A 17,694-nucleotide genomic window follows, 5' to 3' on the forward strand; every position below is an offset into this window, starting at 1 on the left:
GCGTCACTGACACCGCTGGAATTGGAATTCTCTGCACCTGTGGTGGGAGACAAGTAGCTGGGCTGTAACTAGAGCGAAGCTCCTGAGTTTGGAAAAGGCAGTAAAATAGGAGTGAGAGCTGCTTCTGAGTTTGTTTGGTGGATTCGAATTCGCCCAAAAAATTCAAGTTCAATAAGAAATATAAAATAAGATCTTAACAATTAATCCAGTCCCAGCTTCCAGCATGGCTCTTCTGCCTTTTACTCCACAACACCTAAACAATACTGATGTGAACACTGGGTTCCTATCAACAGGTTCTATCATTATAATAACTGTTAATACACATTACTTAAAACAACTTTTCCATTTGTAACCTTTTGATATTGATGTTTTCATGAATGCAAGACAAGAGTTTTCAGTAGATTTTGTTGACCGCTGGACAGCGTGTTGGAGGAGCACCTTAAGACAGCTACCATTTTCAAAGGCACCTCAAAGACAAACTTTTGGACTGTGTGCTGTCAGTTCTTAAAGATTACATTCTGGAGGAAGTAAAAAATGCAGAATATCTCGCTATTCAGGCAGATGAAACAACTGACATCTCCACCCACTGCCAGTCGGTGCTTGTGCTGTGGTACATAAACAAGAAGCTGTTGGCTACAGAGGTAAGCTGTATAGTTCATAGACATCTCTGAAGTGTTACGCCAGGAATCCACTGCTATGGGACGTTACAGCTGCGCCACGGTTTTGAGTCCACTTATCTCAGAAGCGTTTTAGCGTTTTGTTGTTTTACGATCCGGAGTCTCCACAGGGTGGACTCAAAACAACTGACTGTAATGGCCGCGATTAGCTCTGGCAACCGTGGCGCAGCCATAATGCGCCGCAGTGGATTTGCAGTTATTTCCAGTGGTGGACAGTAACTTAAGTAGGCCTACTGTAATGAAGTCCAAATTAGAGGTAGCCTATTTGTACTTTACTTGAGTATTTTCTTGTCATGCCACTTTCTATGTATATGTACACTGTTTATGTTTTCATATATTAATATAATAATATTATAATGGCATTAAATCATTTCTGACTATTTCACAAAGCACTGGTATCCTGCAATTTTTGTTAAATTGTATTGGGACAGTTACTGAAATTGACTGGATATGGCACAGCCCCACCTAAAATATTTTTCACCAGCCGCCACTGGGCTGCGCCGTGGTTTTGAGCCGTCTTCAGCCCCGTGTCCTTGCAGGGTTGAATTTCCCACATGAAGCATTTCAGAATAAGAGCGTTTTGCCTGCCTGATTTTGCTGAATTGTTTATATTTAGTTGATTTGGTAAGTTGACCTTGACTTTTGTGCTTCTACCATGGTTAAGAAGGCTACATAGTTAAATTATTAAAAAACCTCATCTCGGGCTAGAAGCACAATAGACATGGTGAGTTGGGTGGAGGTGAGAGATAGGCAGGTAGTGCAGAGGGCAAAGTTCAAATACATTTCAGTGACCATTAACACAGCCCGTCTCCACCTGTGTCTGTGGACAGAGCTGACACAGTCTCTCTTTTCTGGGCAGCCAGATCTGCCTGTGTCGGCCAGTGTCTTTGGCCAAGCTGTAGTCACAGAGTCTGTTCATAGTTAATGTCCTCCTCAGTTTCTGATCGCTCACGGTGCTCAGATAGTCTACCACCGTGTACTCTCTGTGTTATTCTCTCTCTCCCTCTTCCCAAACCAGCAGATGGCCGCCCAACCCGAAGGCTCGTGCAAACTACACGACTGTCAGCGTCGGCCGATGGCCGTGCCGTTCACACACTACACAACTTGCCGTCTTGTGACAGGAGTCTTGAAGTCGTTGTGGCGTTCACACTACAGGAGCTGACAGCGGCTGTGTCACCCGACGCTGCTCTCCAAACCACGTTTTGTCAAAACACACGTGAAATGTGAAATGACGCGAACCTGCACAGGAAACAGCTGCTGTTTGATATTGTAAAGATAGAAATTATAAGGACAAAGAATCTGGGTGAAAGACTGGATCAGCAGGTAGCAGGGATCGTCTGAGCTGGAGGGGAGTAAAATGGGTTTTGCAGTGAAAAAGTAGCAGCCTGCTCTCATTGGCTGGATGTGAATGTCGAGTCGTCCGAGTCCTCCAGATATTTAACATGCTAGATATCTGGCAGACGTCAGCGATGTGTCAGATGTGCCGGGGAGCGACCGCAGTTTAACCGCTGATTTACCCCTGATCACAGCCTGACGGTCACAAGCGGCAAATCGGGCAAATAATCTGAACTAGGCTTGAGCCATGGTTCTGCTCGAGGTTTCTTCCCTCTGTCGCACAGTTTTTGCTCATGGTTGGAATCGTTGGGCTTCTGTAAATAACATCACAGAGTACGGTCTAGACCTGCTCTTATGAATAGCGCATTGAGATAACTGTTGTGATTTGCCGCTATATAAATAAAATTGAACAGAAGTTAAGCGTCTTGCTCAAGGAAACGTTGGTGGATGTGTCACACTTGTGGACATATGGTGTAAGTCAATCTAGGCACATATAACTGTATGTGATTGACAGGTGAAAGGATCCACCCACAGCAAACAGAGGATCAGGAAGTGTCAGCAGGGCGGCGTTCAGTCCTGATGAAACATAGCAAAATGGAAAGGGTGCTGTTAACACCTGTTGTAGTATGCAGACTCCGCCTTTTAATATGGCAGGGTTTCTATACATGTCGCTGCTGGTTGGTTTACACCTCTGACACACACACCAAACGAGAGAAAACATACACAAAAACCTGTTTCACAACATTTCAACCCAGAAACCACAGCAAAACGGTGCCCTGATCTCACTGCTAGATTTACAATTAAGTCTGCTGTGTGTGAAATGATCCGGTCGTCCTTAGCTGTTTGCAGAAGCTGTGTGGCAGAGCAGCAGTGAGCATGCTCAGTGTGTCCTTTCAGCTTTCACTTTCTCTGAAATCATGTTTTCACAGAAACAGCTGACTGTAACTGAAATTCCTCAAGAAAGATAAAAAACAACACATGATAAACTCAGCAGCAGTCTGTGAGCACTGTTCTGAACAAGAGGTCAGAGGTCAAACTATGATACCATCAAAGTCACACTGACTGCAAGGTTAAAACAAAGCAAAATAATCAAAAGCAGTGACCTGAGGAGCAGCACTGATCGACAGACTGTTGATGAATCTGCATATAAATCTGGATCCAACAGTAAAACATCCCACATTTAAAGAACGAGACACTGCTGTGCTTCTTACCTGCTCCACCTGCTTCAATAACACCACAGCTTTGACTGGTTTCTGTGTGACGCAGTAACAGGCCGGGGGGGCAGAGGGTGTGGCTGTCTCGGCCTCACAGTTCTCTCCAGGTACAAAGGGACAATGACAAGGCAAGTTTATTTGTATAGCACATTTCAACACCAAAATGCTTCACATAAAACATACAAGCAACAGGGAAATATTAAAAAATTATATATAGTAGAGATATCTAGAAAAAAAAAAACAGGCAGATCTCTTAGCTTATTTTATTTTATTTTAATCCTTTGATTCCCCATCTCCCACTCTATTCTATTTTTTTTTTTTACATTTAGGGACTCTAACCCACTTTACATCAGTGGTCAGCAATAGGCAGAACCGACCCCCCAGCAATAATATCAGGCCCGTGGCCAGATTGCTTTGATAGCAGAAAAAATACATAAAAATAAACTGATAGCGGCTGGTGCTAAAACCGAACTCATGACAGCTACAGTTACTTACAGAATCTCTTCCTCTTAAGTGATCCGGCCTCCAAAATAAAAGCGAGAGAACGTTTTTGCAGCAAGCTTCATGTTGAGTTTACTGAGAGCTTTTAATTTGTAAAGTTCTGATGGACATTCAGAAGAGTCTCTGGGCTGCTTGACACACCTCTGATTTCAAAAAATCAAAATAAGCGTCCGTAGGTTTATTAATACAGATCAAACGTCTGGACGCGCACACAGTGCAGCACATGCTTTATTGTGAGAATGTGCAAAAGCGTCCTTATAATCAATTTATTTAACAAGGGAGAAAAAAATCTGAGTCAGCAGGTGAGGCTGGGAAACATCACATCCAGCTCCCGGACTATCAGCACTGGCGCCCCCCAGGGGTGTGTGCTCTCCCCACTGCTCTTCTCCCTCTACACCAACGACTGCACCTCAGGAGACCCATCTGTCAAACTCCTGAAGTTCACTGAAGACACAACGGTCATCTGCCTCATCCGGGACGGTGACGAGTCGGCCTACAGACGGGAGGTTGATCAGCTGGCTCTCTGGTGCGGCCAGAACAACCTGGAGCTTAACACGCTCAAAACTGTGGAGATGACCGTGGACTTCAGGAGGAGCCCCCCCACTCTGCCCCCATCACCATACTAAACTGTGTCTGCTGTGGAATCCTTCAGGTTTCTGGGATCCACTATATCCCAGGACCTGAAGTGGGAGCCCAACACTGACACAATCATCAAGAAGGCCCAGCAGAGGATGGACTTCCTGCGCCAGCTCAGGAAGCTCAACCTGCCTAAGGAGCTGCTGAGGAAACATCACTGCAGATCCATCTCACCCCGGACACAACCTGTTCCAGCTCCTCCCCTCTGGTAGGCGCTACAGAGCACTGTACGCCAAAACCAACAGACTTAGGAACAGTTTCTTCCCACAAGCCATCACTCTGATGAACAGCTGATTTCTGACTCACAGTGTCAGGAACAATTCCTGTGCAATAACCCAGTAACTCTGTCTCTAATCAGCACCTGTTTACTGGTTACCAGCAGTGTTGGGCAAGTTTCTCAGAAATTGTAATATATTACTAGTTACTTATTACTCCTTAAAAAAGTAATATTATTACTTTACTTATTACTGGGTGATAAAAGTAAGTATGTTACTATGTTACTTTCCAGTATTTCCCACAGAATGACAGTGCGGTGGGGGAGGTATTCTAACTTTGGACAGGTTTGTGCAGCGGTGTTCACAATAGAAAGGGAGAGAGAGAGAGAGAGAGAGAGAGGGAGAGAGAGGAGGTGCTGCATGAATACACGCTCCTCAATCAAACGTCCGAGCATCAGTGACAGCAGCTGCCAGAGTTTCATTCTGTAAGTGTCAGGTGGCTGTGTTGCTTCAGCAGATGCTTCAATAAATCAGATGTAGAATTGTTCCCAGTTTTTGCTGATTGCACACAGTTTACAACAGACGACAATGTTCTTTGCATCTTAGACTGTCACACAATAATGGCAGCAGCTACTTCCAGCTGTGGAAAGAACGCCTCTCTCCCTCGTTCTCCTCTCTATCTTTCGTTTTTGGCTATCAGCTGACATGAACGGCAAAGTCCGGTACCGCTGAGCTGCTGCACAGTCAAGGATGGTGCTTTCAGTAACGAGTAATGCAGCGTTACTTACTTTAGTAACTAGTAATTATATTACTGTTCTAGAAAAATAATTAGTTACACAGTTACTGTGAAAAGTAATATTATTACAGTAACGCATCACTAGTAACGAATGATAAATAAGAAATAGTATTATGAATGAGAAAATAAGTGGTAACCAGTGTTGGGGAGTAAAGCTTTATCATCCTCTATTTCAGAGCTGTTCATATTGTTCACACTGTTATATTTTCATATTGTATATACTGTTTACCGAATCCACCTACCTCAAGTACAAACTCCTGCACAATAATACTTATTTATTCCAGCATCCTTTGCACTGTGCTCCATCGCACTTTGTAAATGTCTACATGTACGCATGTATGTGTACCTGTATATCACATCCACCTCCGACATGTAAATAATAATAATAATAATTTTACTCCTGTATCCTTTGGACTCTGATCACTGCACTATTTGTCAATATGTCTATATTCTTTTTTGTTCAATAAAAACTGATTCTGATTAACACTTAGGGACTCTAACCCTAAGGGGACTCTTAAGATTTATTGCCAAGAAGCATAGTTACAACAAAGAATTAATGTACCAAACACAAATTTCATTACTTTTTGTGCATAGTTTATTCTTAATTTTGCTAATTTTCCATTTTTCCCTTTATTACGACTCATCTGTTATCTGCTCTGCATTTGTTCCATTAACAAACATGAGCTGTTATCCAAGCTGTGTTAAGCAGGAAAAGCTTTAACTGGTGCACTGAGCTGGACAGATGCAAACATTTAGAAATTCAGGCAAATTTCCTTTCAATGTAACGTTTGGTTGATAGTATTATACTAGTAATTCCAAATATAGCCAACTGTATGTTTTAATAGTCTACATACAGTTCTTTCTAAATTGGATGTTAATAAACTCTTTTTTATTTTTGGTCAAAATTAATGTTTTTGTGGCCATTAATTGGGTTAAAATAACATTTTGTTGGTATAACAAGTGATAAAATAGAAAAGTCTCTTACTGACATCAAATTATATTGTAATAATATTTTGAAAAATGAAACCAAAACTACAACCTCTAAATGTTGTTTTTGTTATTGTTATTTACTTTACTACTTTTTATGTGTCCAATTTTTATATCTTTATACTGTAAAGTAATACAGCAACTTTTATAATAAAAAAAGTCTGGAACAGTAACCGAAAGAACGAGATTGCAGGTAGAAGCGGCTGAAGTGAGTGAAGGCGTTGACGTTGTATTGACTGGCTGAAGCCACCCTAAAATAAAGCTCTCCTGCAAAGAGAAACAAGAATGTTGATAAATGGGTCAATGACTTGACGCCTACATTTTGTGTCCAACTGGATTTTTTTCACAAAAAAAAAAGGTTAAAAGCATAAACCTATAAATACATACCGTATCAATACAGGACCTCTCCCATATATGTACTCACCTTTAACTTTAAAAAAAACATAAGCTGTTTTTATTTTTTCTGATAATTGAAGTGTCGTCCGGCCATGAATGCTGTTTTGAAAACTTCTTTGAAATTACTTTCAATCTATTCAAAATTGTGTTTTGCCTTATTTGGCATGATTTCCAAAGTGTTTTGTCGTCCTTTTCAAAATCGCAAAGTATCTGTATTTATATTTCCATAATAATACACAAGCAAACTTTGTCCGATGAGATCCATTTTATGAAATATCATGCAGCGCGACCATCAACAAACAACCACTTTGGGACTCTTATGTTGAAATCCATTAGAAGACAGGAAGTTGAATAATATACCAATTTGCCAAGGACCCACTGAAACAGCAAGTAGGTTTGTAACTCTCTCTCAAATCAGGAAAAATGTAAAATTGTCATCATGTGGTATGACCTCAGAAAAACAATTAATATAAAGTTATTTCTACCAATATTTGTTTTGATTATAAATTTCATGGAGTCCTTTTGTAAGAAGCTAGCCTGTTTTGTTTAGGTGGCCTATTCTCTGCCTGTAAATTTTGACTAAATTAGAAAAAATCATGGGGTGCGACCGCTGAAAAGTTTCCATGATTGGAAATTTAGTTTTTTACCTTTTATTTTCAATTTATGACTTTTACATATAAAGTACTTTTATTGTAGTATGATTTGGAACAGATTTTTCTGCAGTTTGACACACTTTTTCTTACACTTCAGAAAAACAACGGATTATTTTAGTCTTTGTACAATATCATGAGAAAAATGCCCCCCAAAAATATTTAGAACTTGTAAATTCACTTTGGTAACTATGCAACATTAGTAATATTTAATGAATTATAACTGTTTTACCAGATGGTAAAAGTAAAGAAAAACTGCTCGCCATGGACAGCATGTTCATTTTGACCCTACAGCAAGAGCGGAGTCGCTAAAAGAAGCCCATGTTTACGTTTTTAACAACCCCAGGAATTTCACACAGTAGAACCGCGTTCGATTTCTACAGGTCAGTAGTGGTCTACAGGTCAGTAGTGGTCTACAGGTCAGTAGTGGTCTACAGGTCAGTAGTGCTTTTCAGGTCAGTAGTGGTCTACAGGTCAGTAGTGGTCTACAGGTGAGTAGTGGTCTACAGGTGAGTAGTGCTTTTCAGGTCAGTAGTGTTCTACAGGTCAGTAGTGCTTTTCAGGTCAGTAGTGCTTTTCAGGTCAGTAGTGCTTTTCAGGTCAGTAGTGCTTTTCAGGTCAGTAGTGGTCTACAGGTCAGTAGTGCTTTTCAGGTCAGTAGTGCTTTTCAGGTCAGTTGTGGTCTACAGGTCAGTAGTGCTTTTCAGGTCAGTAGTGGTCTACAGGTCAGTAGTGCTTTTCAGGTCAGTAGTGGTCTACAGGTCAGTAGTGGTCTACAGGTGAGTAGTGGTCTACAGGTGAGTAGTGCTTTTCAGGTCAGTAGTGTTCTACAGGTCAGTAGTGCTTTTCAGGTCAGTAGTGCTTTTCAGGTCAGTAGTGCTTTTCAGGTCAGTTGTGGTCTACAGGTCAGTAGTGCTTTTCAGGTCAGTAGTGGTCTACAGGTGAGTAGTGGTCTACAGGTGAGTAGTGCTTTTCAGGTCAGTAGTGTTCTACAGGTCAGTAGTGCTTTTCAGGTCAGTAGTGCTTTTCAGGTCAGTAGTGCTTTTCAGGTCAGTAGTGGTCTACAGGTCAGTAGTGCTTTTCAGGTCAGTAGTGCTTTTCAGGTCAGTTGTGGTCTACAGGTCAGTAGTGCTTTTCAGGTCAGTAGTGGTCTACAGGTCAGTAGTGCTCTACAGGTCAGTAGTGCTCTACAGGTCAGTAGTGGTCTACAGGTCAGTAGTGCTTTTCAGGTCAGTAGTGGTCTACAGGTCAGTAGTGCTCTACAGGTCAGTAGTGCTTTTCAGGTCAGTAGTGGTCTACAGGTCAGTAGTGGTCTACAGGTGAGTAGTGGTCTACAGGTGAGTAGTGCTTTTCAGGTCAGTAGTGTTCTACAGGTCAGTAGTGGTCTACAGGTCAGTAGTGCTTTTCAGGTCAGTAGTGGTCTACAGGTCAGTAGTGCTTTTCAGGTCAGTAGTGCTTTTCAGGTCAGTAGTGGTCTACAGGTCAGTAGTGGTCTACAGGTCAGTAGTGCTTTTCAGGTCAGTAGTGTTCTACAGGTCAGTAGTGGTCTACAGGTCAGTAGTGGTCTACAGGTCAGTAGTGCTTTTCAGGTCAGTAGTGGTCTACAGGTCAGTAGTGTTCTACAGGTCAGTAGTGCTCTACAGGTCAGTAGTGCTTTTCAGGTCAGTAGTGCTTTTCAGGTCAGTTGTGGTCTACAGGTCAGTAGTGGTCTACAGGTCAGTAGTGCTTTTCAGGTCAGTAGTGGTCTACAGGTCAGTAGTGCTCTACAGGTCAGTAGTGATCTTAAGGTCAGTAGTGGTCTACAGGTCAGTAGTGCTTTTCAGGTCAGTAGTGGTCTACAGGTCAGTAGTGATCTACAGGTCAGTAGTGCTTTTCAGGTCAGTAGTGGTCTGCATGTGGTGAGTAGTGCTTTCAGTAGTGGTCTTCAGGTCAGTAGTGCTCTACAGGTCAGTAGTGCTCTACAGGTCAGTAGTGGTCTTCAGGTCAGTAGTGGTCTACAGGTCAGTACTGCTTTTCAGGTTAGTAGTGATCTTCAGGTCAGTAGTGGTCTGCATGTCAGTAGTGGTCTACAGGTCAGTAGTGGTCTGCATGTCAGTAGTGCTCTACAGGTCAGTAGTGCTCTACAGGTCAGTAGTGCTCTTCAGGTCAGTAGTGCTCTTCAGGTCAGTAGTGGTCTGCATGTCAGTAGTGGTCTACAGGTCAGTAGTGGTCTGCATGTCAGTAGTGGTCTACAGGTCAGTAGTGCTCTACAGGTCAGTAGTGGTCTACAGGTCAGTAGTGGTCTGCATGTCAGTAGTGTTCTACAGGTCAGTAGTGCTCTACAGGTCAGTAGTGGTCTACAGGTCAGTAGTGGTCTGCATGTCAGTAGTGTTCTACAGGTCAGTAGTGCTCTACAGGTCAGTAGTGCTTTTGAGGTCAGTAGTGGTCTACAGGTCAGTAGTGGTCTACAGGTCAGTAGTGCTTTTCAGGTCAGTAGTGGTCTACAGGTCAGTAGTGCTCTACAGGTCAGTAGGTCAGTAGTGGTCTGCATGTGATGAGTAGTGCTTTCAGTAGTGGTCTTCAGGTCAGTAGTGCTTTTCAGGTCAGTACTGATCTTCAGGTCAGTAGTGATCTTCAGGTCAGTAGTGCTCTACAGGTCAGTAGTGGTCTGCATGTCAGTAGTGATCTTCAGGTCAGTAGTGCTCTACAGGTCAGTAGTGGTCTGCATGTCAGTAGTGGTCTACAGGTCAGTAGTGGTCTGCATGTCAGTAGTGGTCTACAGGTCAGTAGTGGTCTACAGGTCAGTAGTGGTCTGCATGTCAGTAGTGGTCTGCATGTCAGTAGTGGTCTGCAGGTCAGTAGTGCTCTACAGGTCAGTAGTGCTCTACAGGTCAGTAGTGGTCTGCATGTCAGTAGTGCTCTACAGGTCAGTAGTGGTCTGCATGTCAGTAGTGATCTACAGGTCAGTAGTGCTCTACAGGTCAGTAGTGCTCTACAGGTCAGTAGTGCTTTTCAGGTCAGTAGTGGTCTACAGGTCAGTAGTGGTCTGCATGTCAGTAGTGGTCTGCATGTCAGTAGTGCTCTACAGGTCAGTAGTGCTCTACAGGTCAGTAGTGGTCTGCATGTCAGTAGTGATCTACAGGTCAGTAGTGGTCTACAGGTCAGTAGTGGTCTGCATGTCAGTAGTGGTCTGCATGTCAGTAGTGCTTCTCAGGTCAGTAGTGGTCTATAGGTCAGTAGTGGTCTATAGGTCAGTAGTGCTCTACAGGTCAGTAGTGCTCTTCAGGTCAGTAGTGCTATACAGGTCAGTAGTGGTCTGCATGTCAGTAGTGGTCTGCATGTCAGTAGTGATCTACAGGTCAGTAGTGGTCTACAGGTCAGTAGTGCTTTTCAGGTCAGTAGTGGTCTACAGGTGAGTAGTGGTCTACAGGTGAGTAGTGCTTTTCAGGTCAGTAGTGGTCTACAGGTAGGTAGTGGTCTGCATGTCAGTAGTGGTCTGCATGTCAGTAGTGCTTCTCAGGTCAGTAGTGGTCTATAGGTCAGTAGTGGTCTGCATGTCAGTAGTGGTCTGCATGTCAGTAGTGATCTTCAGGTCAGTAGTGGTCTACAGGTCAGTAGTGCTCTACAGGTCAGTAGTGGTCTGCATGTCAGTAGTGGTCTAAAGGTCAGTAGTGGTCTACAGGTCAGTAGTGGTCTGCATGTCAGTAGTGGTCTACAGGTCAGTAGTGGTCTACAGGTCAGTAGTGCTCTTCAGGTCAGTAGTGCTCTACAGGTCAGTAGTGCTCTACAGGTCAGTAGTGCTCTTCAGGTCAGTAGTGGTCTGCATGTCAGTAGGTCAGTAGTGGTTTGCATGTGGTGAGTAGTGCTTTCAGTAGTGGTCTTCAGGTCAGTAGTGGTCTTCAGGTCAGTAGTGGTCTACAGGTCAGTAGTGCTTTTCAGGTTAGTAGTGATCTTCAGGTCAGTAGTGATCTTCAGGTCAGTAGTGGTCTACAGGTCAGTAGTGGTCTACAGGTCAGTAGTGCTTTTCAGGTCAGTAGTGTTCTACAGGTCAGTAGTGTTCTACAGGTCAGTAGTGCTTTTCAGGTCAGTAGTGGTCTACAGGTCAGTAGTGGTCTGCATGTCAGTAGTGGTCTACAGGTCAGTAGTGGTCTGCATGTCAGTAGTGGTCTAAAGGTCAGTAGTGATCTACAGGTCAGTAGTGTTCTACAGGTCAGTAGTGGTCTACAGGTGAGTAGTGCTTTTCAGGTCAGTAGTGTTCTACAGGTCAGTAGTGCTTTTCAGGTCAGTAGTGGTCTACAGGTCAGTAGTGATCTACAGGTCAGTAGTGGTCTACAGGTCAGTAGTGCTTTTCAGGTCAGTAGTGATCTACAGGTCAGTAGTGGTCTACAGGTCAGTAGTGCTTTTCAGGTCAGTAGTGGTCTGCATGTCAGTAGGTCAGTAGTGGTCTGCATGTGGTGAGTAGTGCTTTCAGTAGTGGTCTTCAGGTCAGTAGTGCTCTACAGGTCAGTAGTGGTCTTCAGGTCAGTAGTGGTCTACAGGTCAGTAGTGCTTTTCAGGTTAGTAGTGGTCTACAGGTCAGTAGTGGTCTACAGGTGAGTAGTGCTTTTCAGGTCAGTAGTGTTCTACAGGTCAGTAGTGGTCTACAGGTCAGTAGTGGTCTACAGGTGAGTAGTGCTTTTCAGGTCAGTAGTGTTCTACAGGTCAGTAGTGTTCTACAGGTCAGTAGTGCTTTTCAGGTCAGTAGTGGTCTACAGGTCAGTAGTGGTCTGCATGTCAGTAGTGGTCTACAGGTCAGTAGTGGTCTGCATGTCAGTAGTGGTCTAAAGGTCAGTAGTGATCTACAGGTCAGTAGTGCTCTACAGATCAGTAGTGGTCTACAGGTCAGTAGTGGTCTGCATGTCAGTAGTGATCTACAGGTCAGTAGTGGTCTACAGGTCAGTAGTGGTCTACAGGTCAGTAGTGGTCTGCATGTCAGTAGTGCTCTACAGGTCAGTAGTGGTCTATAGGTCAGTAGTGGTCTACAGGTCAGTAGTGGTCTGCATGTCAGTAGTGGTCTGCATGTCAGTAGTGATCTACAGGTCAGTAGTGATCTACAGGTCAGTAGTGCTTCTCAGGTCAGTAGTGGTCTATAGGTCAGTAGTGGTCTACAGGTCAGTAGTGGTCTGCATGTCAGTAGTGGTCTGCATGTCAGTAGTGATCTACAGGTCAGTAGTGATCTACAGGTCAGTAGTGCTCTACAGGTCAGTAGTGGTCTGCATGTCAGCAGTGGTCTGCATGTCAGCAGTGGTCTAAAGGTCAGTAGTGGTCTACAGGTCAGTAGTGGTCTGCATGTCAGTAGTGGTCTACAGGTCAGTAGTGGTCTGCATGTCAGTAGTGGTCTAAAGGTCAGTAGTGGTCTACAGGTCAGTAGTGGTCTACAGGTCAGTAGTGCTCTACAGGTCAGTAGTGGTCTACAGGTCAGTAGTGCTCTACAGGTCAGTAGTGGTCTGCATGTCAGTAGTGGTCTACAGGTCAGTGTAACGTCCTTAAGGATCCAACTACTTGAGACACATTTGTTCCGCCATATCGTTGCAAGCATTATTACTATGATTATTGTAGACTTTTTGTTTAGAGGGGGGCCATAAGGGGTCCAAGGTCTGTGTTACAGGGGCACTGTAATGGAAAGTGACAGAATTTCTGTAGCCGCTGAAAGAGTCTGGCTGTTTTCCAACTCGGCCAGAGGCCCAGTGTCATTTGCATTAGTAGAATTAGTAGAATTATTATTATTAATAGAAACCTTCTGATCAAAGGTAATTTGCCTGATTTTGTCTGCAGCTCCTGAACATCTGTCAGACGCACCGTTAACACTCAGCTGTGCAGAGACCTTTGGAGGGGCAGGTGCTCACTGTATAAAAAAGGCACGTATACAGAAACGTATCGTCAAGTATTCGTTGCTGATACACGTCTAGATGCGGATGCTTCTGTATCAATACAGCAGCAAATGCTGTGACACAGAAAAATAAACACAGAACAGAAAAGACCATTTAAAGTTTAAAACGTAGAGACTATTTTCTTTGCACCTGTTTAATAACTCTGGGATTAGAAACTGAAGTGTCTGAAGTTGCCCAACATTAAAGCTGATGATACACGGAGCAACTTTTAGAGCAACGGTGCTGGGCAATATTGCCCTCAGTGGTAATGAGTAAAGATTACTACTGTAATCCCTCCCCTCACTGCTCCGCCACCCATCCCGCCCTGCCGCTGTCTGTTCAAAACATAGTCGGACTTGCCATCAAAAAGTTGCCTCATGTATCATCAGTTTAAGGCTTTGCTGCTGCTGCTGCTGGAGGTAATCTGAGACTAGAGATACTGAAACACACTCAGGAGATATATCAGCTGATTAAACCTTCGTTATGTGGCCGTGACAGGATGTAAAGATGCTGACTGATGTGGTTGAATCACTGTGACTGACCTGCTGCAGCTGCTGCCAATAAGAGGGAGACGCTCACAGAGACGGCTGCACAGCGAGAGCTGCAGGGACAGAACAGAAGATACCAGGTTCAGAAAAGAGAGGGAAACTCTACTGGGGGAGAGGATGAGGGAGGCCATGGCAGGGGGAGAGTGAGACAGAGCAGCGGGTGTGTTTACAGTATGCATCACTGCCATCAGGATTTCATCTATTAGATTGTAACTGAAATCTATTTGGATTTAGTTTAACTATATGTCTGAGATGTGTGTGTTTATTCCAAGAAGGTCCAACTGCAGACCGCTTCTGATGCAGGCTCCTCTGTCAGGACAGGAAACGCATGTACAAAATACAAAATTAAATTGTGGATTAGACAGGAAACACATTCAAAAATTATAGGGGGAGGGATTTTGTTGTTGATTTATATTCAATTAATTAATCAACATTGTGAGTGAAAACCAGCAGGCTAATTCCTTAAATATAGCATATTGATTTGAGCCTATTCTGTCTACTGTCTCACTCACCCATACCTCTCTCGCTCTCTCTTCCTCATGAACACCGCAGCACAAACCTGTCCAACACAACGCTGTCAGTGTCGGAGACCCAGCTCAAAAACGTTATTAGCCAGCATGCAAGGAGCCCAGCTAATAAGGAGAGCTAAGTTTTTCAAGGCTAGCTGTGGGAAACACTGCACACACTTCTCCTTCATAATGTCCCTTTGAAGAGTAATATATACTATGGCATTTGGAAAACGTGTTTATTTTAGCCTGTTTATCTTATTAATGTAAATAATAATTTCAATGAAAATACATATATGATTAAAAATAATGGTTGTTGGTAAATGAATTAGTGACCCCCACAGATGCAGATGAACCCTGCTGGACTATGTGGACTATCAACTGTAAAATCTGTAAGATACAACATGTATACCTTTATCGATCATTTTGTAAATATCTCATTTTAAAAAATGAATGGAGACAACAGCCTACTGTAATAATACTTTTACTGTATTGACTGTACACACACAGATTACACAGTTAGAAAAGGAGCTGGCAGCAGTGCCTGATTTGCATTATGCAAAACATTAAAATAAAGTCTGAATGCATGAGTCTCAGCATGTTGTATCAAAATATCTACCACTATAAATATTTGTACATCTAAATCATGCAAATTAGGATCTGCTTACAGTGGCTGTGTTAAGCCCCCGAAGATCTATGGGCGGAGTTAGTTTCTTTTTGTGGATAACAAACTGTTTATATAACCGTGTGTGTTAAATCTCTCCCTGCTCCTAAACAGCTGATTCAAACTATCAACTCGTTGAAGTCGTTGGGGGAAACTTTCTCCAGGAGGGGGTTGGGAAACACTGTCGTAGTAACGCTACATAAACTTCAATTCAACTAAGATGAATTCATACAGCCAGCAAAGTCTTTGCACGCCGTTTAAGTGTGAAAAAGCTACACCGAACGGTCTAAACAATTTAGATCTTTATTCTATCTTCTTTTGGACAAATAACTAACCTGTGCATCATAGTGTGTAATATTTCTTAGGTTCTATCGACAGAAATGCAATATAAGATCCATAACTATGTTTTCAGTGGTGTGTAAAGACCTCACATAATGAAGAGTTATGTTTTTATTACCCTAAAATGAGCCATTTATACCTCCATAACCGTGGCAGCCCCTTCTATGGAGGTAATAATAATAATAATAAACAGTCTCTGAGTAGTCTTCTGGTTTATTAGAAGAGAAGTGACTTGGACAAATGGACGAGCACACTGTTATTTAGCACGAAAGCCGACAGCCTGTGGATCTTTATACCATGAAGCCAGAGGGAGTCGAGACAGATACAGACAGCTGACGGCAGAAATCACCGATGTGGATTTTCCAGATGGAAGGCTGTAATGTTGGACAGATGTTTTCAAAGCGGTGCTGAAGTTGCCTGTTTTGTGCTGGACAGGTAATTAACTTAAGTTTGTCAGACTTTAGCGATGCAAATGAAAGCTGTTGTTTGAGAGCTTTAGCTTGAAGCTGGCCATGATCACCGAGAGAGGTGAGGTGTTCCCCTGTCAATATGTAGTTGCATTAACTTCATGTCGCCTTCTTATTCTCCAGCCTGTGGGTCGGCGGTTTATAATGGACTGTGGTGCAGAAACAGTGAGCTCACATTGTCCTGGTATCTGTCAGCGGTCATACTTGATGCACTAGATGTGATGGTGTTTGAGATGTTCTTCATTTACTTTGGTGTGTTAGTCCAGATGAGCCAACCCTCCCAAGATGTAAAATTCTGTATTACAGGAGTATGAGACATCATGCAGCACTTCATTTCTTCATGTGGCTGTTTATTAATGAACAGGTAACAATAATGTTTTGAAGAAAAACGTGTTTTTACTGGATAATTAAGTAATCTATCTAAAGAAACCTGATTTATTGACTGGCAAACTCTGCTATCTCACAGATGACATCTTTGTCCTGTCTCAGGCACCGTACCTATTCCGCTCGCTTAGAGAGGGGGGGGGGGATTCTTCTAATTCGCAACCCTCACCATTAGATGTCACTAGAACTTGAAAATATTTGAAAGAACCCATTACCCTGTTTCTAGTATCTGATTTCTAATCTCTCTCTCTTTTAATTCTCCACCTTATTTTCGTGTTTCCTCACAAACTGCACTGATCTGCTCACCTTGCTTTTCCCTTCAGACACACCTTCACCTGTCTGTCTCTCTGCCTGTAACTCTGTTCTGACTTTACTTGTCAGCAGTTTCATAACCCCGCCCCCCCCCCCTCCGCCTATGTGACAGAAATAAATTGTGTCAGCTCTAAAGTTTCTGGGTGTTATATAAATAAATGCACCTTTAATTGTCCACAGTAACACAACAGCTCCTGTTTCCACTTTCTGCAGGCTGGCTGGTAAAAAGCTGGGAAGCATTTTAAACCTCTGGGCTACGTGAGGAGCAGGTTGATGAAGCAGCAGCTGTTCTCCTGATGTCTGGTTGACTTTACTGTGAAAACCAAACAGCAGCTGCTTCTTTCACATCAGCAGCGTGCTGGTCATCAAACCTTCAGCCTGTAAGAAGTGAAATGCAGCCAGAGGGATCAGAGCAGTCCTGCTCAGACCGCTTCAGACCTCTGCTCGGTCTTACCTGGAGGAGCTGCGTGGGGCGCGAGGCAAACCGCTTTCTCTCAGTCCACTGATCAGAGACAAAAACCCGCAGCTGGACACACAATCCGGAGAGGACGGGTCATCTGCACGGACCAATGAACGATCGGCTGCTGGGGAGGTGGGCGGGGCTTAGCGGCGGCTCGTCCGGGTCAGTAAGTGTCTGAACTGTTTCTGAGGTCCAGGACCAGAAGGAGGGGCCGACTCAAGATGGAGGCACGTGTAGTCGTATTTTGAGACGCTAACGAAAATGTCACTCCAAAGTAAGTAGATGGATATCTTTGAAGAAGACCTTTCTCGTTAATAATTCGCCGTTGTCTACACTTAAAAGTTCTAAATTTAGAACTTCAAGAAGCGCTGCTAAAGTTGATTGAGTTGACATCCAACGATGGAAAACTCAAGCAAAGAGGAGCTTCTTATGCTGGAAGATATGTATGGAACATCCAAAGTGACAGAACTGAATGAAAGAATAAATAAATAAATAAATGGGGAAATAAATGCAAGAAAGAATGAATGAGCAAAAGAATAAATAAATAAATGGGGAAATATATCAAAGAAAGAATGAATGAATAAAACAATACATAAATAAATGGGGCAATAAATGCAAGAAAGAATGAATGAATAAAACAATAAATAAATAAATGCGGAAATATATCAAAGAAAGAATGAATGAATAAAAGAATAAATACATACATTTGCTTTTGCCTT

The 17,694-nt window shown here is 43.1% G+C and overlaps 1 long non-coding RNA gene across 1 annotated transcript; it reads right to left on the reverse strand.

Moving 5' to 3' along the window:
- Nucleotides 1-2: 2 nt before the first annotated feature.
- Nucleotides 3-17,492, reverse strand: LOC119914019. The gene is made up of 4 exons (XR_005446703.1): nt 16,970-17,492; nt 13,838-13,896; nt 3,224-3,327; nt 3-37 (listed from the first exon to the last, which is right to left on the reverse strand). It is a non-coding gene; the product is annotated as an uncharacterized LOC119914019 (long non-coding RNA).
- Between the last annotated feature and the right edge of the window lie 202 nt (nt 17,493-17,694).

This window comes from Micropterus salmoides, unplaced genomic scaffold, assembly GCF_014851395.1.
Source record: "Micropterus salmoides isolate LMB-PRFRI ecotype aquatic unplaced genomic scaffold, ASM1485139v1 Ms_hic_scaffold_20, whole genome shotgun sequence".
Taxonomy (NCBI): Eukaryota; Metazoa; Chordata; class Actinopteri; order Centrarchiformes; family Centrarchidae; genus Micropterus; species Micropterus salmoides.